This window comes from Bos javanicus, chromosome 15, assembly GCF_032452875.1.
Source record: "Bos javanicus breed banteng chromosome 15, ARS-OSU_banteng_1.0, whole genome shotgun sequence".
NCBI lineage: Eukaryota > Metazoa > Chordata > Mammalia > Artiodactyla > Bovidae > Bos > Bos javanicus.
The window spans coordinates 31,986,185-32,009,808 of NC_083882.1; the positions used below are offsets into that span (position 1 = coordinate 31,986,185).

A 23,624-nucleotide genomic window follows, 5' to 3' on the forward strand; every position below is an offset into this window, starting at 1 on the left:
GAAGGGAGTGCCACTTTCTTTTTATATTTCATGTCTTTTATTAGATTCTTTTAGCAAGACACCAGTCATAAAATTTAATGCTTTGGATCCAGAAGAAAATGTTTGGTTTTTTTCCCTTTCTGTTTAAGTTATTGTCACGGTGTTGCTTAAGCATCCCAGTATACCATTTCGTATTTTGTAACTGGTCAGTGCATCTAAATGCTTTTCACTAATCCCCATGCTCCCTGTTTTCCTCTCTGCCTGAGGGAAAAAAAGGAATTAAGAAGTAAACTTTGTTTCCCCAAATGATGAAAGCTAATATTTATTGAACTTTTATTCTTAATCAGGTAAAAGTCCTTGATGTAAGGACACTGGAACCCGGCTGGTAACTTTCCTGAGGTTATTTCTCTTCTCATGTAAAGTCCAGCATGGGTGTTTCTGGTTGGTGAACAGATTTCCACAGTTACCTGAGACCCAGGCTCCTTCCGTCTCTGGGCTCTGCTATTCTCCTGGTTTACAAAGTCTTCTCTGTTGAAGGAGCCAGCAGGGGAAAAGGGTAGAGTGCCCATGTTGCTTTGGATAAAACTTAATCATGTGGCCCATCTAACTGGAAAGGATTCTGGGAAATGTGTCCAGCTGTGTCCCTGGGAGGACAGGGTCGCCAGTTGTTGACCAGCTAGCCATTTTGCCATGCCCATGTGATTTATTTTCCTCTTTTTGAGGATCCCAATAAAGGTATTGAGGGGATGAATGAGCTCAAAATTATTTCAGATTATCCATTCACTGGATGTCTTAGTGCTCTTAATTCCGTAACTTCAATTATGAGTGTTAAAGTTTCCTCTCGATTCTTAATACTGTATACCTAATAGAAAAGAAAGAATATAATTTATGAGGGAAGTTTCCGCAAAGATCTTAGTAGTAAACTAGTCTCTGCCCTGCCTCCTCTCTCAAGTTCTAATCTCATTAAGCAGTGTTATGTTAAGTAATACAAACACTGTTTTTTGTGCACAGTCACCACATCATGCTGTTTTCCTTTAGAGGTGTTCAGAAATTGCTCATGGAAGGGAGGATCTAAATTCCTTCCCACAGCAATATCAAGTGAAAGACTTTAGAGGAGTTCAGATGTTGCTCATGGACGTGAGAATTTAAATTCCTTCCCACATGAATATTAAGTGAGAGACTTGCCTTGGAAACTTTTTGTGGTTATAAGATAGAAAATCAACAGACTTCCTTGGCGGTCCAGTGGCTTAGACTCCACAATCCCAGTGCAGGGGACACAGATTTCAATCCCTCTCAGGGAACTAGAGCCTACATGCCCCAATCAAATATCCTGCATATCACAACTAAGCCTGGGTGCAGCCAAATGAATGAATAAGTGAAGTTTTTTTTTTTTTTAAAGGATCACATTTCCCCCTTTTATGGTAGGAACTGGGAAATAGATGGAGACAGTATAGAGCACATTGCAAAACCTGAAGACATACCGAGTCACTGTCCTTGCCTCCTCGTCTCTGAATGCCGTCATTTCCCTTTTCCTCACTGCCCTGTATTGTGTGTGTGTTTTCTTTTCCTCTCTCATCTTCAAAAAGGCAACGATAGACTGGCAGCGAATTATGAGTTCTGCTTTGGACACGCAGAGTTTCCAGTGCAGGCAGATTATTTCAACAGAGAATGCCTGAGAAGACGGAGATAGGGAGACAAATTAGAACAAAGATTTGGGATAAATTCAGTGAGGAGAAGTTTGAGGCTATGAGGTTGCTAAGTAGAACATGACAAAGGGAAATCCGGAGAAACCAGTTTGAGGGGGAAAGAGCTTCCTTTGTCTTCCTAGCTTCAGACTCAAAACACTTGAGTGGCAGTCATATCAGCATTTACTGCTTTCTGTCATCTGTCATTGTTCAGTTCAGTTGCTCAGTCATGTCTGACTCTTTGCGACCCCATGAATTGCAGCACGCCAGGCCTCCCTGTCCATCACCAATTCTTATAGTTCACTCAAACTCACGTCCATCAGTCAGTGACGCCATCCAGCCATCTCATCCTCTGTTGTCCCCTTCTCCTCCTTCCCCCAATCCCTCCCAGCATCAGAGTCTTTTCCAGTGAGTCAACTCTTCACATGAGGTGGCCAAAGTACTGGAGTTTCAGCTTTAGCATCATTCCTTCCAAAGAAATCCCAGGGTTGATCTCCTTCAGAATGGACTGGTTGGATCTCCTTGCAGTCCAAGGGACTCTCAAGAGTCTTCTCCAATACCACAGTTCAAAAGCATCAATTCTTCGGCGCCCAGCCTTCTTCACAGTCCAACTCTCATATCCACACATGACCACTGGAAAAACCAAAGCCTTGACTAGATGGACCTTTGTTGGCAAAGTAATGTCTCTGCTTTTGAATATGCTATCTAGGTTGGTCATAACTTTCCTTCCAAGGAGTAAGTGTCTTTTAATTTCATGGTTGCAGTCACCATCTGCAGTGATTTTAGAGCCCCCAAAAATAAAGTCTGACACTGTTTCCACTGTTTCCCCATCTATTTCCCATGAAGTGATGGGACTGGATGCCATGATCTTCGTTTTCTGAATGTTGAACTTTAAGCCAACTTTTTCACTCTCCTCTTCACTTTCATCAAGAGGCTTTTTAGTTCCTCTTCACTTTCTGCCATAAGGGTAGTGTCATCTGCATATCTGAGGTTATTGATATTTCTCCCAGCAATCTTGATTCCAGCTTATGTTTCTTCCAGTCCAGTGTTTCTCAGGATGTACTCTGCATAAAAGTTAAATAAGCAGGGTGACAATATACAGACTCGACGTACTGCTTTTCGTATTTGGAACCAGTCTGTTGTTCCATGTCCAGTTCTAACTGTTGCTTCCTGACCTGCATACAGGTTTCTCAAGAGGCGGGTCAGGTGGTCTGGTATTCCCATCTCAGAATTTTCCACAGTTTCTTGTGATCCACACAGTCAAAGGCTTTGGCATAGTCAATAAGGCAGAAATAGATGTTTTTCTGGAACTCTTGCTTTTTCCATGATCCTGCGGATGTTGGCAATTTGATCTCTGGTTCCTCTGCCTTTTCTAAAACCAGCTTGAACATCTGGAAGTTCACAATTCACGTACTGCTGAAGCCTGGCTTGGAGAATTTTGAGCATTACTTTACTAGTGTGTTAGATGAGTGCAATTGTGCGGTAGTTTGAGCATTCTTTGGCATTGCCTTTCTTTGGGATTGGAATGAAAACTGACCTTTTCCAGTCCTGTGGCCACTGCTGAGTCTTCCAAATTTGCTGGCATATTGAGTGCAGCACTTTCACAGCATCATCTTTCAAGATTTGAAAGAGCTCAACTGGAATTCTATCACCTCCACTAGCTTTGTTCGTAGTGATGCTTTCTAAGGCCCACTTGACTTCACATTCCAGGATGTCTGGCTCTAGGTGAGTGATCATACCATCATAATTATCTTGGTCGTGAAGATCTTTTTCGTACAGTTCTTCTGTGTATTCTTGCTACCTCTTCTTAATATCTTCTGCTTCTGTTAAGTCCATACCATTTCTGTCCTTTATCGAGCCCATCTTTGCATGAAATGTTCCCTTGGTATCTCTAATTTTCTTGAAGAGATCTCTAGTCTTTCCCATTCTGTTGTTTTCCTCTATTTCTTTGCATTGATCGCTGACGAAGGCTTTCTTATCTCTTCTTGCTCTTCTTTGGAACTCTGCATTCAGGTGCTTGTATCTTTCCTTTTCTCCTTTGCTTTTCGCTTCTCTTCTTTTCACAGCTATTTGTAAGGCCTCCCCAGACAGCCATTTTGCTTTTTTGCATTTCTTTTCCATGGGGATGGTCTTGATCCCTGTCTCCTGTACAATGCCATGAACCTCAGTCCATAGTTCATCAGGCACCGTTATCTATCAGATCTAGTCCCTTAAATCTATTTCTCACTTCCACTGTATAATCATAAGGGATTTGATTTAGGTCATACCTGAATGGTCTAGTGGTTTTCCGTACTTTCCTCAATTTAAGTCTGAATTTGGCAATAAGGAGTTCATGATCTGAGCCACAGTCAGCTTCTGGTCTTGTTTTTGCTGACTGTATAGAGCTTCTCCATCTTTGGCTGCAAAGAATATAATCAATCTGATTTCAGTGTTGACCATCTGGTGATGTCCATGTGTAGAGTCTTCTCTTGTGTTGTTGGAAGACGGTGTTTGCTATGACCAGTGCGTTCTCTTGGCAAAACTCTGTTACTCTTTGCCCTAATTTATTGTAGACTCCACCTAGATTCTTACATAAAGTAGAAACCACGTGTGAATCATCCTTATATTAAATCATATGTCCTTATTGAATGCCCAAGACCTGGCTGAGGTTTGATAAATACTTTGCTGAATGAACTAATAAAATGGTGGAAATGTCATCCTCTTCAATAATTAATGAACCCCTACTACGTGCCAAACACGGCATTAGGTACAAATATTTAATCTGCAGGATCTTAAATGTTGACATTTTAGCCAACCACTTATTTCTCATTTATTCATTAGCTGACATTTGGTGAGTGCCTTGCAGAAGTCAGAAGTAGAAAGGAATCAAAAATGGTCCCCACATCAAGGATAAATTTGCTCCTTTCTTTCTCACTCAGTCATACCTTCCACTGGAAGCAAAACCCACCAGTACCCTGGATTCTGACCCTACATGAGTTGGTAATATGAATACCAATTAGGAGGTTGAATGACTCTGTGGCATTACTACATAACAGTGTGCTCTGAATACAAGTAAAAGAAAAATTCTTAAAAATTATATTCCCTGATAGCTCAGTTGGTAAAGAATCTGCTTGCAATGCAGGAGACCTTGATTCCATTCCTGGGTCGGGAAGATCTGCTAGAGAAGGGATAGGCTACCCACCCCAGATTCTTGGGCTTCTCTGGTGGCTCAGCTGGTAAAGAATTGCCTGCAGTGAGGGAGACCTGGGTTTGATCCCTGGGTTGGGAAGATCCCCTGGAGAAAGGAAAGGCTACCCAGTCCAGTATTCTGGCCTAGAGAATTCCATGGACTGTATAGTCCGTGGGGTTGCAAAGAGTTGGACGCAACTGAGCAACTTTCACTTCACACCAAGAAGCAGCGAACCTAAGAGGATATTAGCTTCAGCTAGAGTGTAATTCATCTCAGAGAAATTTTAATAGACGATCTGAGCTTCTGAGTTAAATAGTTTGAGTCCTGTCTGCCATGTGCAGATTGTATGACCTTGGTTGATGAAAGTACTGCCTACCTAATACAATTAAACAAGTTAGAAACACTCAATTAAATGTTAGCAGAGCCTATTATTCATGTAAATTGTGCTGAATGCCTCTTTCTGGGTTCGATGATTGTTGTCATTATACCTAGGATGACCTTTCACATATTTTGCCTTCAGTCTTTCTCAGCTTAATTCAGATGCTTAATAGATAGAAGTTTTTCATTCTTCCTATGTCAATTTTAATATACCATTTTCAAGAAAAAGAACCGACTTCTGACTTTGTTGGTTTTTCTGTATCATATCTCTATGATATGGATTGTCTTCCATGTCATTAATTTCTGCTGCTTTTTATTCCCTTTTGTTGGTTTGGGGTTTATCTCTTTTTTGCCCCCTAACTTCTTAAGGTAAAAAGTCATGTCATTGATTTTTTTTCTTCTTCTTCTTTACAAATACAAACATTTAAAGCCACAAAATTCCATCTAAGGCCTGCTATGACTGTATCACACAAATTTCAAAAGACTGTTTTCATTATTACTCAGTTCAAAGTATTTTCTATTTTCAGGAAGATTGAGTAACGACTTTGTCAATACCTAGTACACAGCCCTTTAAACGCATTATCTAGTTTAATTTTTGCCCGATTGGTACCATTCCCAGATGCCACCGGCCAGGCAGCTAGCTGGGTGGGGACATGACGCCACCTCCCAGCAGCCCAGCTGCCTTAGAATCCTTTGAACCTCCAGTTGCCCTGGGACTCAGCCCAGACCACCATGGGACCCAGGACCTGGCCCCAACCACCAGCAAGCCAACACTAGCCCTAGGACCCAAACTCAACCACCAGTGAGTGGACACCATCACCAGAAGCCCCTGGGCCACAGCCTCCTCTCTCCCAGCCCCCCAACAAGGAGTGGGCTGACATCAGCCCTGGGACCATCGTGGCTCTGTCCAGCTTTGTTAGGCCCCAATGTATTCACCAGTGGGGCACCAGTCCCAGGACTTCCTGGGCCCTAGCCCTGCCCAACTGCAGCCAGCTCCAACCCCAGAACCCCAGGGTCCTGCTGCTAGAGACTGGGAACTGGCTCCACCCGCCAGGGGGTCAGTGCTAACCCTGTGTCCCCTTGGGCCCCAGTGGGTGGACACTAGCTCTGAGCGCCCCCACCCAGCAGCCAAAGACCCCAGGACCCAGTTCTGGACCCTTGAACTTGCCCACTAGTGGGTGGGTACCAGCCTCAGGACCATGTGGGTCTCACCCCACCCACCAGATGCAGAACTATCATGGCACTACAGCAGTCTTGTTAATTAAGAATCAGACCCAGCCAACAGCAAACCAGCAACAAAAGTGGGATTCCTTCAGCTGTGCAGCCATAGCTACCAGGATCTGGCCCTGCCCAGCAGAGACCAGCAGCCCAACCAGATCAGGAACCTGCTACACCTGCCAGCGTGCCTACAGTAGGCAGCCAGTCACAAGGGCAGAACCCACGCAGCCCACACAGAAGGCGCCTGTAAAGCACATAGCTTGGGTGACCAGAGGGGACACACTGCTGGACCCCACAGGACATTCCCTACAGATGTCACTTCTCCAAGATTGGGGAAATACAGCCCACCTACAAGTAAAGACAGTGAGTTAGGCAAAATGTGGTGACAGACAAATATGTAGCAAACAAAGGAACAAAAGAAAACCACAGAAGAACTCGGTGAAGCAAAGGTAAGCAATCTACCTGATAGATACTAATCATAAAATGCTCAAAGAACTGGGGTGGCGGGGCGGGGGTCGGGGGGGGGGGAGATGAATGTATCAACAGGATGGAAGTTAGAAGTTTTTAACAAAAAGTTAGAAAATATAAAGAAGACCCAGACAGAACTGAACAATGAAGTGAAGTGAAGTCACTCAGTTGTATCCAACTCTTTGCAACCCCATGGACTGTAGCCTACCAGGCTCCTCCGTCCATGGGGTTTTCCAGGCAAAAGTACCGGAGTGGGGTGCCATTTCCTTCTCCAGGGGATCTTCCCAACCCAGGGATCAAACCCGTGTCTCCCACATTGCAAGCAGACGCTTTACCCTCTTAAGCCACCAGGGAAGTTGCCGAACTGAACAATAACTGGAATTAAAAATACACTAGAAGGAGTCAACCCTAGACTAGATGATACAGAGGAATGGATCAGTGAACTGGAAGACAGACAAGTGAAAATCACTGAAGCTAAACATAAGAAAGGAAATAGAATTTTAAAACTTGAGGAAAGTCTAATACGAGAAAAGGACAACATCAAGTTTATGAACATTCACATTATAGGGATCCAGAAGGAGAAGAAAGGGGCAGAGAATGTGTGTGTGTGTGTGCGTGTGTGTGTGTACACATATAACACCTGACCTACCTCCTGAGAAATCTGTATGCAGGTCAAGAAGCAACAGTTAGAACTGGACATAGAACAACAGACTGGTTCCAAGTTGGGAAAGGAGTACGACAAGGCTATTGTCACCCTGTTTATTTAACTTATGTGCAGAGTACATCATGTGAAATGCTGGGCTGGAGGAAGCACAAGCTGGAATCAAGATTGCCGGGAGAAATATCAATAACCTCAGATATGCAGATGACATCACCCTTATGGCAGAAACTGAAGAAGAACTAAGCCTCTTGATGAAAGTGAAAGAGAAGAGTGAAGAAGTTGGCTTAAAACTCAACATTCAAAAATGTTGATCATGGCATCCGGTCCAATCACTTCATGGCAAGTAGATGGGGAAACAATGGAAACAGTGATAGATATTTTCCTGGACTCCAAAATCACTGTGGATGGTGATGCAGCCATGAAATTAAAAGACACTTGCTCCTTGGAAGAAAAATTATGACCAATCTAGGTAGCGTATTTAAAAACAGAGATATTACTTTGCCGGCAAAGGGCCATCTAGTCAAAGCTATGGTTTTTCTAGTAGTCATATATGGATGTGAGAGTTGGACTATCAAGAAAGCTGAGCACCGAAGAATTGACGCTTTTGAACTGTGGTGTTGGAGAAGACTCTTGAGCGTCCCTTGGACTGCAAGGAGGTCCAACCAGTCAATCCTAAGGAAAATCAGTCCTGAGTGTTCATAGGAAGGACTGATGCTGAAGCTGAAACTCCAATACTTTTGCCACGTGATGCTAAGAACTGACTCATTGGAAAATACCCTGATGCTGGAAAAGATTGGAGGCAGGAGAAGGGGATGACAGAGCATGAGAGGATTGGATGGCATCACTGACTCAATGGACATGAGAGTTTGAGTAAGCTCTGGGAGTTGGTGATGGACAGGGAAGCCTGGCGTGCTGCAGTCCATGGGGGTCACAAAGAGTTGGACATGACTGAGTGACTGAACTGAACTGGTACATAAGACTTATTCTTTAAAATTTTATTTTATTTATTTTTGGCTGTGCTGGGTCCTCGTTGCTGGATGAGGACTTTCTCCAGTTGCAGTGAGCAGGGCCTTCTCTCTAGTTACGGCGCTTGGACTCATTGTGGTGGCTTCTCTTGTGGAGCATGGGTTCAAGGGCATGCTGGCTTCAGTAGTTGTGCCTCATGGGCTCTAGAGTACAAGCTCGGTGGTTGTGGTACACAGGATTAGTTGCCTCACAGCCTGTGGGACCTTACTTCCTGGACCAGGGATTGAACCATGTCCCGTGCATTGGCAGGTGGATTCTTAGCCACTGAATCACCAGGGAAGTCCCAGAGAACATACATTGAAGACTTGCCTTACCTGGGAAAGGAAACATCCAGGTCCAGGAAGCACAGAAAGTCCTACGCAGGATCACCCCAAAGAGGACCACATCAAGACACACTGTAATTAAAAGGGCAAAAAGTAAAGCTAAAGAGAAAATAGTATAAGCAGCAAAGGGGAAAGCAACAAGTTACAAACAAGGAAACACCCATAGGGCTATCAGCTGACTTTTCAGCAGGAATTCTGGAGGCCACAAGGGAGCGGCAGCTTATATTTAAAGTGATAACAAGGAAAAACCTACAACCAATAATACTCTACTTGGCAAGGCTTTCAATCAGGTTAGAAAGAGAGATCAAAGGTTTTACAGATAAGCAAAAGCTAAGAGGTCAGCACCATCAACCAGCTCTACAAGAAATGTTAAAGGGACTTACCTAAGTGGAAAATAAAAGGTCACATCTAGAAAATATCAAAAATACAAAAATATAAGGTAAATTATTCAATTTACACTGAGTCACACTGAGTTACACTCAGTCACGCTGAGAGTTTGTAGGCTGGAATGATAACTTGGGTGAGAATGTTAAGAGAGAGACAAAATATCATAAATTGGATATTCAGATTCTCTCTAAAGCAACTATACTAGAGATATCACTCCAATTGTAAACGTTTTTGTGTGGTGCTGAAGTTGTAGAAAAAATAATGCCTTGATGTATTTATTGGGCAGTTACGCATAATTCTTACAAAATTCCATCATTTGAAGTCCCATCCTATAGGAAATTAAGGCATTTGCTCATCAGAGTTCTGATTAAGAGCTGGCCTGGGAAGTTTCCACCTTCTTTGGGGTGCTAGGTTTCCAGCTACTTGAGTCACAATTAGAAATTAGGTGCTGCTTCTCCTGTGTCCATATCAGCACTATTCACAATAGCCAGGACGTGGAAGCAACCTAAATGTCCATCAACAGATGAATGGATGAAGAAGATGTGGTACCTACACTCGGTGGAATATTACTCAGCCATAAAAACGGATGAAACAATGACATTTGCTGCAACGTGGATGGACCTAGAGATTATCATATTAAGTCAGTCAGATAAGACAGATAGCATATGATGTCACTTATATGTGGAGTCTAAAATATGACGCAAATGAACTTACCTATGAAACAGGCAGACTCACAGACAGAGAGAGCATATATGGTTGCCAGTGGGGAGGGAGGGATGGAGTAGGAGTCTGGGGTTGGCAGATGCGAACTTGTATATATAGGATAGATAAATAACAAGGTCCCACTGTGTAGCACAGGGAATTATTGATATATTCAATATCCTGTGATAAACCATAATGGAAAAAATATGAAAACAAATATATAACGGAATCATTTTGCTGTACAGAAAAAATTAAAGCAATGTGAATCAACTATACCTGATGCAAAGAGCTGACTCATTGGAAAAGACCCTGATGCTGGGAAAGATTGAAGGCAAAAGGAAAAAGGGGCAGCAGAGGATGAGATGGGTTGGATGGCATCACCAACTCAATGGACATGAATTTTAGCAAACTCTGGGAGATGGTGGAGGACAGAGGAGCCTGGAGTGCTGCAGTCCATGGGGTAGCAAAGAGTCAGACACAACTTAGCCTCTGCAAAACAACAAAAATAAATAAATAAAAATTCAAAAAATAAAATGGAATAGGGGGAAGAAAAGAAAATTAGGTGCTTCTTGATAGAGAAACATGTAAGATGTAGGACCCAACCTTAGAACTTGGTCAGGATGAAGAATGAGGAATCAAAGGGATATTCTCTTTGAAGGGAAGGATTTTCTCTCTTCCTCGTCCCCTTTCTCAGCAATTCAGTCTTGCCACCATCAGGTAGGGTCAAGGAGGGAAGATTGCATGTCAGAGACAGTCTGGTTGTAGGTGCTGGAGTTCCAGAAGTTTAAGGAGTGCTTTGTGGTTCCTGTAAGTTTCAATATATGCATTTTATTTCAAAGTAAAGTTTCAAAGTATATTTGACTGATGGTTTAAAAATAAAATGAATGAAGAACTCACTATTTTAGGGAGTGTGGTTAAGGAAGGTCTCAGCAAGGAGTGACTGTCGGGGGAGTGTGTAATTTCCATAGTTCTGTTTTGCCACAGCAAATATTTGAAATGGTGGACCAGTGTCACAGCTCGGTTACAGCTCAGAGTTTTATTCTGCAAACAAAGGATAGTACACCCTCAAGGCATGAGGGCGGGCTGACCCCAAAGGAAAGGCCTCAATCCTCTTTTTATACATTTTGTCTCCTCCCTTCTGAGCCTGCCTTACGTAAATTGGGCTAGCCAAGAAGAGGGCATATTTGTTTCACCTAAAGTTCTCACTTCAGTCCACGGATTTTCTTTTGTTCCATTTTCACAGGCTTTTCTCTTTCTTTGTCTTTCAGCCACTGCCATCTTGGACTCCTTTTTCCTATTCTAACTACCTAACACATTTGAAGAGACCTGAGTGGAGAGAGAGAGAGAAATAGCAAAGTCATGTGGTGTCTGGAGAAGAGTGTTCAGGGCAGGTCTTTAGTGTGACCTGAGCCTGGTAAGAGCTGACAAGTTTATGGAATTGCATGGGAGTTTATTAGGGCAGAGGTAAGGAAGTGAGGAGGCCAGAGGAGGGACAAGGTGCCTGCAGGTGGCCTGAAATACAGAGGCGTGAGGACCAGCGCCTAAGAATGAAAGGAGAAAGAATCTGAGGTATAATGTTTGATGACAGCACTGCAGCATTGGATCAGTCTCAGAAGTAGAGAAATCTTCACACCACTGTCCTATCAGTAGTCAAACACCTGTGTCTTCATTTAGTCACTGAAAAACCATGGTCATCTAACTTACCTGTCCAGGTCTTTGTTCCTCACTTGTCAAAGGAAGGGCCAAACTTTCAATCTCTTCCTTTTCTCGTGAAATGGTCTTCCATATTAGGCATTAAGTGTATGAATGAATCTTGATAACTGCGCAAAACACAGAATATGGAAGTTACTGTCTCTCTGAAAGCCTGGACTAAATGCAAATATAATTTGGGGAGAATATTATTTGTAACAGACTCTGGAATTGTGTTCTCGGTGGGTTTTTTCTCCCCTGTTTTGTTTGTGATTTTGTTGATTTTTCTGGCTGAGGTTGAGTAGTTTCTGCGATGTGACTGTAGGTGGAGCAATCACACTTTTCCCCATGTTACCACAGAAAAAGCAGGAGCACCCACCCTTCATGTCTAGACAGAGGACGTGCATGCAATCATAAAATCTTTGGACGAGAGGGCTCTGGAAAGGTCATCTACTCCCTCTTGTGTCTTTAGAAAATCTTGCTGCTCAGCCAGGCTGGCGACGATGTACCCTCCCTGCTACTTTCCTTATAACTGCCTTTAAAGCTCCACTGTTCCGTCCCTGGGCACGTATTTTAGAATCAACAATGAAATACACCAAACACTGTAGGTTTATATATGAGTGAATAATAATAAATAGATATTATTTATGTATATATTTACCAAACGTGTGCTGCTGGAGATCAGGGTGGTTCTCTACACTCTGATGGTTCAGGAAATGTCATCTCTGGACTCTTACCAAACATTTTCTTTATCTTAGGCAGATTTCTCAGTATTTGGGGTCCTGCTATAGACAGGGAAAACATCAAGCAAATATATATGTTTATATATATTTAATTCAGGCAAATATATTTACAAAATGACAGGACCCGGACAGAAGCTGCATCCCTGTGGCCCCAGGAAGACCGCATCCCATCACCTGTTGCTCATCCAGAAGCAGGTACATGAAAAGATTTTTTTCAGTTATATGAAACTCGTATATATTAACCCTGAATGTTCATGGGAAGGATGGATGCTGAAGCTGGCACTCTAATATTTTGACCACCCGATGCAGAGACCTGACTCATTGGAGAAGACTCTGATGCTGGGAAAGATTGCAGGCAAAAGGAGCATGGGCAGAGGACAAGATGGCTGGATAGCATCACTGACTCAATGGACATGAGTTTGAGCAAACTCCGGGAGATAGTGAAGGACAGGGAAGCCTGGCGTGCTGCAGTTCATGGGGTCACAAACAGTCAGACACAACTTAGTGACTGAACAACAAAAGGTATCCTAGAAGTTTTTCTACAATGTTAATGTCTACATACCTAATCCTGTGTCTCCATTAGAAATCACAGTGTTTCCCCTGCTTTGAAAAAATCTAGGTCTCACAGTTAATCCAGCCACATTTAAGGACATATTAAATATTTTTAAAAATATTTATGTATTTGGCTGTGCTGGCTCTTAGTTGCAGCCTGCAGGATCTTTAGTTGTGGCTCAAGAACTCTTGGTTGCAGCATGTGGGTTCTCGTGCCCTGACCAGGGATTGAACCTGGGCCACCTATATTGGGAGAATGGAATCTGTGCCACTGGACCAGGTATTTTTTAGGACCTAAATATTTTTTAAATATTTAAAGGACAATGTTGTCATGATCGCTATTAATCATAATGTTGCAAGTAGGTTACAGAGCATATGTGCAAACCTCCCAGTAAGGGAAAGAAAGCCAGGATTTAAGAAAGAAACCCAGATGTTAGACACCTTCCCATTTAAACTCTCACCCACTTTTCTGCAGCAGAAGAGTAGCTCAGCTGCCTTTGGTGTTGCTGCCTCTTCCACCCCAGTTTTACACAAATGCTTAATTATTTTGCATGAACAATTATTTTGCATGAACAGGTTGGTTTGGAAGCACAGTTTGATTCACAGATGGGAGAACACAAGGACCATCTTCCTGAAGGGTTGTGGAAATTCTCAAATATGTAGGGATAATGCTATTATCATTTAGATAAACTTGTTCATTCAACTAGAACATAGCTGTGAGCACCTAATGCATACTGGGTGTTGGGCTAGGAGCTGGGAGAAAACAATGAACAATTAAACATGAATATCAAAAAGGTGTAGTGAATATTTTCATAGGAAATGTGCAGAAATCAGCAGGACCTAACCTGGGGGTGAGGACAGCTCTCTTGAAGGATGCTATTCTTGACCAGAGGCCTGAAGGTGACATATGAGTGGCCCATTAGAGGAGGACTCCAGGTAGAAAGAATTGATAGAGGGAAGTTAAGAGTTGAAAGAGCATGGACCATGAGAGAAGTGAGGGTCTTAGTAGGGCTAGAATGTAGAATTCCAGAAGGAGACTGGAAAGAGGCTGAGGCTGGAGTGCCAGGTAAGACCAAATCCTCTCGAGCAGGGGTGGGGGTGGGCTTTTAAAAATTTTATCAGCAAAGAGGTTTGGTTTTTTCCTAAAAGTAAAGGAACATATGGATGAGTGCATTCAGTGAAGTGACAGATCTGTGTGTGACAAAATATCATGCTGCCTGCTGTGTGAATGAATGGGCGGCGGGGAGATATAGATTTGAAAGCAGCATATAGATGCTCATAAAAGCCATGAAAGAGGTGGCCCAGAGAGTGGGTGCTGAGTCAGAAATAGCCAAGAACAGAATCCTGAAGGATATTTGAAGGACAAGTCAAAGAAGAAGAGGAAGAAGAAGAACTGGGAATGGGAGCTGAAGGAGGAGGAAGGGGAGGAGGAGAAAGAGGAGGAAGAGGCAGGGGAGGAGGAGACGAGGAGAAGGAAGTGAAAAGGCAAAGGGAGGAAGAAGGGGAGGAGGAGCAGAGGAGGATGACCACTAACAAAGGAACTCGGAAGGAGCCAGAGACACGAGGTTATCCAGGAGAACGTTGCTTTGCAGGAGCCAGGGTAAGAGACTGCTTCAAAAAGGAGGGAACCAAAGCTGGTGATGAATGCTACCCAGCAGCCAAGCACAGTAAGGACTGAGGGGCATTTAGCACAGGGAGGTCGTAGGCAAGTTCACAGCAGCCAATAGATGAAGGATGGTGGGAGCGGAAGCTAGATGAATGTAGGTACAAAATGAACAGTTGGGAAGGACATGCACTTCAGGAAGTGAAGCTCCAAATTTGGGGGGAGAACTGGAGCCAGTAGTGGATGGTAGGGGGTTGGGTCAAGGTTGGGGGTGGTTTATAAATATGAGTAATTTGGAGGGTATTTAAGTACTAAAGGAAGTGACTAATGGACTGATGGGATTAAAGAAGGTCCAGGCTGGAGCTTACTTACAAGGCTGGAGAGGCTGACGTTAGGGGACAAGTAGGACAGAAGCTGAGAGTGGGAGGAGGAAGCCCCCTCTGCTGTCACAGGAGGACAAAGGAGTGGCAAATGGGCTTGGACCTGGGATGTTTGTGGGTTCCATGACAAGAATTTGAGAGTGTTCGAGTCGGGTGGGTCATTTTCTCTGTGAGGGAAAAAAGGACTAAGGGTACCTTTTTTGATATACCTGTTGTGCAAGTTTAAACTCCTAGCTGAAGAGGACTTTTTTTGTTTGTTTTGTTTTTGCCATGCTGTGGGGCTTGTGGGATCAACCAGGGATTGAACCTGGACCCCTGGTAGTGAGCGTTTAAAGTCTTAACCACCGGACCACCAGGGAATTCCCATGAAGAGGGTGTTTTTTAAAAAGTATCCCTAAAAACAGAACCCTCTTACACTGTTGGTGGGAATGCAAACTAGTACAGCCACTATGGAGAACAGTGTGGAGATTCCTTAAAAAACTGGAAATAGAACTGCCTTATGATCCAGCAACCCCACTGCTGGGCATACACACTGAGGAAACCAGAAGGGAAAGAGACACGTGTACCCCAATGTTCATCGCAGCACTGTTTATAATAGCCAAGACATGGAAGCAACCTAGATGTCCATCAGCAGATGAATGGATAAGAAAGCTGTGGTACATATACACAATGGAGTATTACTCAGCCATTAAAAAGAATACATTTGAATCAGTTCTAATGAGGTGGATGAAACTGGAGCCTATTATACAGAGTGAAGTAAGCCAGAAGGAAAAACATAAATACAGTATTCTAACGCATATATATGGAATTTAGAAAGATGGTAACAATAACCCTGTGTACGAGACAGCAAAAGAGACACTGATGTATAGAACAGTCTTATGGACTCTGTGGGAGAGGGAGAGGGTGGGAAGATTTGGGAGAATGACATTGTAACATGTAAAATATCATGTAAGAAACGAGTTGCCAGTCCAGCTTCGATGCACGATACTGGATGCTTGGGGCTAGTGCACTGGGACGACCCAGAGGGATGGTATGGGGAGGGAGGAGGGAGGAGGGTTCAGGATGGGGAACACATGTATACCTGTGGTGGATTCATTTTGATGTTTGGCAAAACTAATACAATTATGTAAAGTTTAAAAATAAAATAAAATTTAAAGAGTCAAAAAAAAAAAAAAAAAGTATCCCTAAAAACAAAAGGTATTATTGAAGTTGAGAGAGAGAAAATACTTAAAAAACAAACAGTATTATTTATTTAGTATTGTATTTTTAAAAACAAATTGAGACAAATGTAATTCACAGTCGAGACCGAGTTTGAAACTAAGAAACACTGTGAAATTCTGCTTATATCAGTTGATGGTGGGTGCACTAAAGATATGAAGTCAAACTAAAATGGTGTCTCTTCCTGTAATAAACGTTTTATGATCAAACCTAATGGCCAGTTGCATTCAAGCAATTCACCTTACACATCTGGGATTTAATGCGTTTTCTCTGAGCAGTTGAATGACTACATAATCACTGCTTGCAGTAGGATTATATTAAAATCAGATAGCTTAATAAACGTTACAGAACTGGATAATTAACACAAGAACCTGAACTTAATTAGATACTCGTAGAAAATGCTGGCAATAAGCAAGTGCCTTCTTTAATATCCACTAAAATGCACTTTAAGTGCATACTAAATAGCACAGCACAGTCCAGGAAGAGTATACACACACAGAGTCAGTGAAGTTTGAAGAAATTAGAATAAATGACTTATACTTTTATTCATATGGAGCCCACCCTGGGGGAGGGAGGGAGGCTATATAGGGAGGCCTTGAAAATTTGTTGCTTCCTTGTCTTATCATTTTGCAGAATCCACTGTTCCAAGCCATTAAAGAGTTAATTGTCCTAACTGAAGCTGAGATCTTTATGGTATCAATTTTGAGAGAAGGAAGCCCTTGTCCTGTAGAAAGGACCTACAAAGCATTAGGAGGTCCCCTGAAGAGCAGGAACCAACGTTCCTTTTGTTATAATGAAACCTACAATTTTATCTATCTTCAGCTCAGGTATATAGACAGAAAAATTCCCCCAAGTAATCATTATGATATTTCTTCCGATCTGAGCATCTTGAATCTCTTCTCTACAAAAAGTAACCAGGTATTAATTGTCCTCTATAACAAAGTGGGAAGGTTAACTTGAAATCCAGTTGTACAAAAGCACAGAAGCTCCCTGCCCCACTCAAAATATATTTATGACTTCAGATTTGGTACAGCCGTACTGGAAGCCATTCTCCCACAGGCCCTACTCCAGCGAAAGTGCCAGGAACTGCTGATGTCAGCCTCCTGTCCCTTGGCCACACTGGAGTGAGTGATTCACAACAGCAGAGGAGACTACGATTCACTCTTTTCCTGAAACTCACCACCCTCATTCCTCAAGAATCTTGAAGCCTGAAGGTGCCTCGAATCCCTAGGCCAATAGTGCTGTGCCAAGACAAGTAATTAATATCTTGGTCATCCTTCCCATCCTTCCTGGCTGTATTTCAGGCCCGGACCCCAAGGCCATACAGCTAGTAGGAGTGATCACTAAGGAAGCCCCGCTAGTATGCTTCCTTCCTTCATCCCTCTCTCTCTTTTAAAATCTAGTGAATGACATGTACCTTCTAGAAAGTCTGTCCAATTAGCCCCACCTACCCCTGTCATTTCATTCTCCTGTCCGCTAAGAAGATAACCACTAGGAAGTGTCAGGTCTGCCCTAGCTTGGTGCATTTAGGGAGTTTTTTGTATATGTTGTGATGATGTGTTCTAAGGAAGGGATCCTGGGCAGCTCTTTTTAAATTTTAATATTTATTTGGCTGCACCCGGTCTTAGCTGTAGCGTGCAGGATCTTTAGTTGTGGCATGTGGGATCTAGTTCCCTGACCAGGGGTCAAACTGGGCCCCCTGCACTGGGAGTGTGGAGTCTTAGCCACTGGACCACCGGGGAAGTCCCTCTTTTTCTTTTCTTGTTTCCTAGGATGCTTACTCCTGGTTCTGGGTAGTGCAGGCTCAGACAATGCTATTCACAATCAGAGTGTTTATTTGTAATAGGGTCGAGTACGTGAGTCTCAGCATTGAACAGACATGGCTTTGAATCCTGCCTCTTGTCACTTGCTAAGTTTGGAGCCTGGGGAAAGTTATTTAGCTTCTCTGGGTGTCATTTCATCAATATGAAAATGAGAATCATTATGGCAAGTACTACTGTAGGGTATCCACAGACACAATAATCCCGCTGTTATTAAGAGTCTGAGATTTTGTGGATGGATGTAGAGTCTGTTACACAGAGTGAAGTAAGTCAGAAAGAGAAAAACAAATATTGTATATTAATACATATATGTGGAATTAGAAAAATGGTACAGATGAACTTATTCGGAGCGCAAAAATAGAGATGCAGACATAGAGAACAGACATGTAAAGATGGAAGGGGAAAGGGGAGTGGGGTGAATTGGGAGATTGGGGTTGACATACATGCATTACCATGTATAAAATGCATAGCTGGTGGGAACTTGGTAAATAGCACCGGGAGCGCAGCTCAGTGCTCTGTGATGACCTAGAGGGGTGCGACGGGGGTGGGGTGGGAGGGAGGTCCCCGCGGGAGGGGATGTATAGTATACACGTAGCTGATTCACTTTGTTGTAAAGCAGAAACGAACACAACTATAAAGCAACTATACTCCAAGTTTTAAAAAAATCTGAGATTTGACCTTTACCATTCACAATTTTGTAAAGAAAGGAAAGGGACTGTGGTTTTTTTGGTCCCCATGCTGAATAAGATATTGCTTTGTAGATACTAAGGGGCCAGGTGAGGGCATTTTCATTTCTCTTGAAAGGTAAGAAGAAAAATCACCGACTACTCAAATGGAGATGAGCCTTACATCAAACTGTATTAACTTGAATAATAATACATCGTGACAGTCCTATTCTGAGTCTTCAGTAGCCCAAGGTCAAATGGCACCCATTCTCAGCTAAATAAGCTGTGAAAATTACCTACAGAGATCTTAGGACATAGCTAAAGAAGGGCTCATGCTTTAGTATATTTTCCATGAGTGCATGATAAATAAAAAGGAAACATGGGATGGGGTGGGTGGGAATGAGGGGATATATGTATACATACAGCTGATTCACTTTGTTGTACAGCAGAAGCTAACACAGCATTGTAAAGCAATTTTGTTGTTGTTTAGTCACTAAGTCATGTCAACTCTTTTGTGACTCCATGGATTGTAGCCCATCAGGGTCCTCTGTCCATGGGATTTCCCAGGCAAGAATACTGGAGTGGGTTGCCATTTCCGTCTCCAGGGATTTTCCTGACCCAGAGATCAAACCTGAGTCTCCTCCCTTGGCAGGTGGATTCTTTACCACTGAGGCACCAGGAAAGCCCAAAGCAATTTTTCCAATGGGAAAAAAAAAAGAAGAAGAAAGAAAGAAAAAACAGGGGAAAAGGGAAGCAGCAACTTTCGTTCCTCTCACTTAACCAATGTTTCTTGGGCTTCTTTGAACGAGGTGATGATCACTGTGATGGATGCTAGTGCCAGGATGGCCCTGTTCACCTGCTCTTGTGGACCCTAGAGTTGCAGGAGATCCCATTGACAAGAAAACAAACAAATAAAAGAAGCTGTTGTGGCCACAGAACAACCAGCCCACTGTAAGCTGGAGTCATAGTAGGGGTTTCATGCTGGTCAGTAAAGGCCTGTAGAAGGGTGATAGTTAATCCTGAACTTAAAGGATAAGAAGCCAACCACCAAGAGGATGGGAAGGGAGAAACTGTCACCTAAAGAGGAAACAGCAGGACTTCTCTGATGGTCCAGTGATTAAGACCTTGTGCTCCCAGTACAGGGGGCATGAGTTTGATTCCCAACTGGGGAACTAAGATCCCACATGCCATGTAGCACCATCCCTCCAAAAAAGAGGAAGCATCAGGTGGAAGGAATAATGGTTAGAAAATTTTAGGTGTGGCTTTAGGAGCTGAAGGAATAAAATTGTCGAGAGCTGGAAGTGGGAGGACTTTCTCAGAAGGTAATCCTGTTCCTCCTGTTGCCTCCCTGAGTATTTCAGAAACCCATTCAAAAATGCTCTCAGTGAAATGCAAATCAAAACTACCGTGAGGTATCAGCTTGTTCCAGTCAGAATGTCCATCATCAAAAAGTATATAAATAAATGCTGGAGAGGGTGTGGAGAAAGGGGGACCCTCCCACACTATTGGTGCGAATGTAAATTGGTACAGCCATTATGGAAAATAGAATGAAGATTCCTTAAAAAGCTAAAAATAGGACTACCATGTGATCCAGCAATCCCATTCTTGGGCATATATCTGAAAAAGATGAAAGCTCTAATTTGAAAAGATACATGCACTCCATTGTTCTTAGCAGCGCTATTTATGATAGCCAAGACATGGGAGCAGCCTAAGTGCCCACTGACTGATGAGCTGGTGAAGAAGATGTGGTACATATATACAATGGAATATTATTCAGCCATAAGAAGAATGAAATAATGCCATGTGCAGCAACATGGATGGGCCTAGAGATTATCATACTAAGTAAAGTAAGTCACACAAGGACATGTAAGATATCACTTATATGTGGGGTCTAAAAAATGGTACAAATGAACTTATTTGCAAAACAGAAACAGACATAGAAAACAAACTTATGGTACAAGAGGAGAAGAGGACGGAGGGATATATTAGGAGTGTGGGATGAAAAGATACAATTATATATAAAATAGATAAACAACAAGGATTTACTGAATAGCACAGGAAACTATGTCCAATATTTTGTAATATACTAATGGAATAGAATTTTTAAAAGAATATATATATATATATATAAAACCAAATCATGTTGCTTAACACCAGAAGCTAACAATTTAAGTTAAATACAATTTAAGTATTGTAAATCAACTGCTGCTGCTGCTGCTTAAGTCGCTTCAGTCGTGTCCGACTCTGTGCAACCCCACAGACGGCAGCTCACCAGGCTCCCCCGTCCCTGGGATTCTCCAGGTAAGAACACTGGGGTGGGTTGCCATTCCAAAAAGAAAAAATGTTCTCAGCACCTACCTACATATTTCACAAGTTAAAAATTATTAGTATGTTATTAAAACAAATCGGAAGTTTCAATAGAGCATCACAACTTATGAAAAGACATTTAGGGCTCGGGAACCTGAACTGGTAACAGGAATTGCGTTATTACTTTCAATGGTCCATCTCCAATTTCTAGTACAAAAACGATTACACCTCACATCCTTTTGTGTCAGGAACCATCTGGATTTGCACCCACTACAGCCTTATCATGGAGCAGATTTCTCTTTTACGATGAGTTGCAATATAGTCGTGTTTCCAAAATTTTCTTCTCTTCAATTTTCTTTAGTGTCTTTGAGAATCATCATTGCACATTTTTTTTTTACAATGAAAAAAACCATCTGCGAGCTAAATGCAAATATTTTCGGAGCACTCTGACAAGACTATTAACGCCATTGTTAGGCTCTAATCAAGCTTCTTCTTGGTTGGGTCATTTTGACCTGTTGTGAGGTTTTTGCAGCTTGAAAACACACCCCTCTCCCTCCCTTCTGCATTCACTTCCAGAGAGATGGGCTGTCACAAATCACGGAAACTGAGCGACATGACCCCAAAGTTGCACACCGCCCCTGATGCCCCTCCCTGCCCACGCCACTGCCCTGCGGAGGACGAGTCTGCTGCACTCAGGCCTGAGCCACAACACAGGAAACAGCCTCCCTCACTCGCTGCCCCCCCATCCTTCCTCTCTCAGTCCATTTCTCCTTTCTCTTTAGTTGTGTGAACTTCAACCATTCAACAAATAACAGATCCTTCAAGAAAAAAAGCACCTGCTCACCTTCTTTCATAGGCCTTTAAAATGATCTCTGTGGGACCAGTGGTTGGGACTCTGTGTTTCCTCTACCGGGGGTGTGGGTTCGATCCCTGCTCAGGGAACTAAGATCCCAAATGCCATGTGGCCAAAAAAATGTATATATATATATATAAATAAATAATGAGAAAAGATCATCATAATGATAATGAAAGGAATAACCTCCTCCATGATTTACTATTAAATGAACTAACATATATAAAATACTTCTTAATGCCTGGTATATATTCAGTGGGTGATATATATTAAGTATTACCTATTATCATTATCATCATTCTCATGGATTAACACACCAAGTTTCAGGGTGGTATATGAATCCTTTCAAAGCTAAATGTTATTTAATGGTTGCAAGAATGTCACAGAATGGACTTTATACCTGTTTTAATTATTTTTTTAAAAGTTGAGTATTTTTTTTAAATTGATATATAGTTGATATATAATATTGTATAAATTACAGGTGTACAACATAGTGATTCACAATATTTAAAGATTGTACTCCATTTATGTGCTCAATTGCTCAGTCATGTCTGATTCTTTGTGACCTCATGGACTGTAGCCTTCCAGGCTTCCCTGTCTATAAATTTTTCCAGGCAAGAATACTGGAGCAGGTTGCTATTTCCTACTCTAGGGGATCTTCCTGACCCAGGGGTCAAACCCAAGTCTCTTGTGTCTCCTGTATTGGTAGGCGGATTCTTTCCCACTGTGCCATCTGGGAAGCCCAATACTCCATTTGTAGTAATTATAAAATACTGGCTGTACTCCCCATGTTGTATAATAGATCCTTGTAGCTTAGTTCATACCTAGTAGTCTGTATCTCTTAATCCCCGGCATCTATTTTGCTTTCCCCCCTTCCCTCTCCCTAATAGTAACCACCAGTTTGTTCTCTATATCTGTGAGTCTGCTTCTCTTTTTGGTATAATCACTAGTTTGTCATATTTTTTTAAGTTCCATATATAAGTGATCATATCATACAGTATTTGATAAGTGATATCATACAGTATTTCTCTGGTTTATTTCACTTATAATGCCTTCCAAGTCCATGTTGCTGCAAATCATAAAATGTAATTCTTTTTTATTAATATTCCATTGTGTATATTTACCACATCTTTTTTAATCCGTAAATCTGTTGATGGATACTTAGATTGCTTCCATATCTTGGCAATTTTACATCTATTTTACAGATGAGGAAACAAAGACAGTGAGAAGTCAAGTGCCCAAACTCACCCTACTGATTCATTTTAGAACTGGATTCAAGCCCAATCTCCGTAGATGGTGCAGTCTGTCTTCTAAGTCGACTACAGTTATGTTCAGGTGGGAACGATTTAGGGACAGTCTTAAAAAGAGATTAGGAGAAATCATCAAGCTGAAAGTTTCTCTTGGATTTGAAAATTCTATAGTGAAGACTTAGTTTATTAAACATGAAATGCACCTGGGTCGTGTGGAGAGAGGAATGGGAGAAAGGCAGAACAGAAGAATCATTCACTGAGTGTATATTTCTACATTTACAGTGCTCCAATTCCATAACTGCGGCACTTCAGGTGCTTTAATAATACATCCGTATTTTCCACTAAGACACTAAAACCCCTTAGGAGGTTAGGGAAGTATTAATAGCGTCTTCAGAGCACAGTCAGAGAAAAGGCTAGACAGTTGCATTTGGGGAATGATTTTTCAACACAAAAGGACGCAGAGGTGTGAAGATGAATGAGCCGGCCTCGTAGGTCCTCTCCAGTCCCGGAGCTCCAGAATTTATTTGCCAATGAAAATGTCAGGTTTT

The 23,624-nt window shown here is 42.3% G+C and overlaps 1 long non-coding RNA gene across 2 annotated transcripts in view; it reads left to right on the forward strand.

Annotated features, from left to right (window-relative positions):
- Positions 1-6,915: 6,915 nt before the first annotated feature.
- LOC133261866 (uncharacterized) overlaps positions 6,916-23,624 on the forward strand; it is a 72,320-nt gene continuing 55,611 nt past the window's right edge. The window contains exons 1-2 of one of the 2 annotated variants that reach the window (XR_009741156.1): positions 6,916-12,623; positions 12,738-14,580. This is a non-coding gene — a long non-coding RNA (uncharacterized LOC133261866). Of the gene's footprint in view, positions 14,581-23,624 lie in introns of both variants that reach the window. The other variant, XR_009741155.1, reaches the window with a different exon arrangement.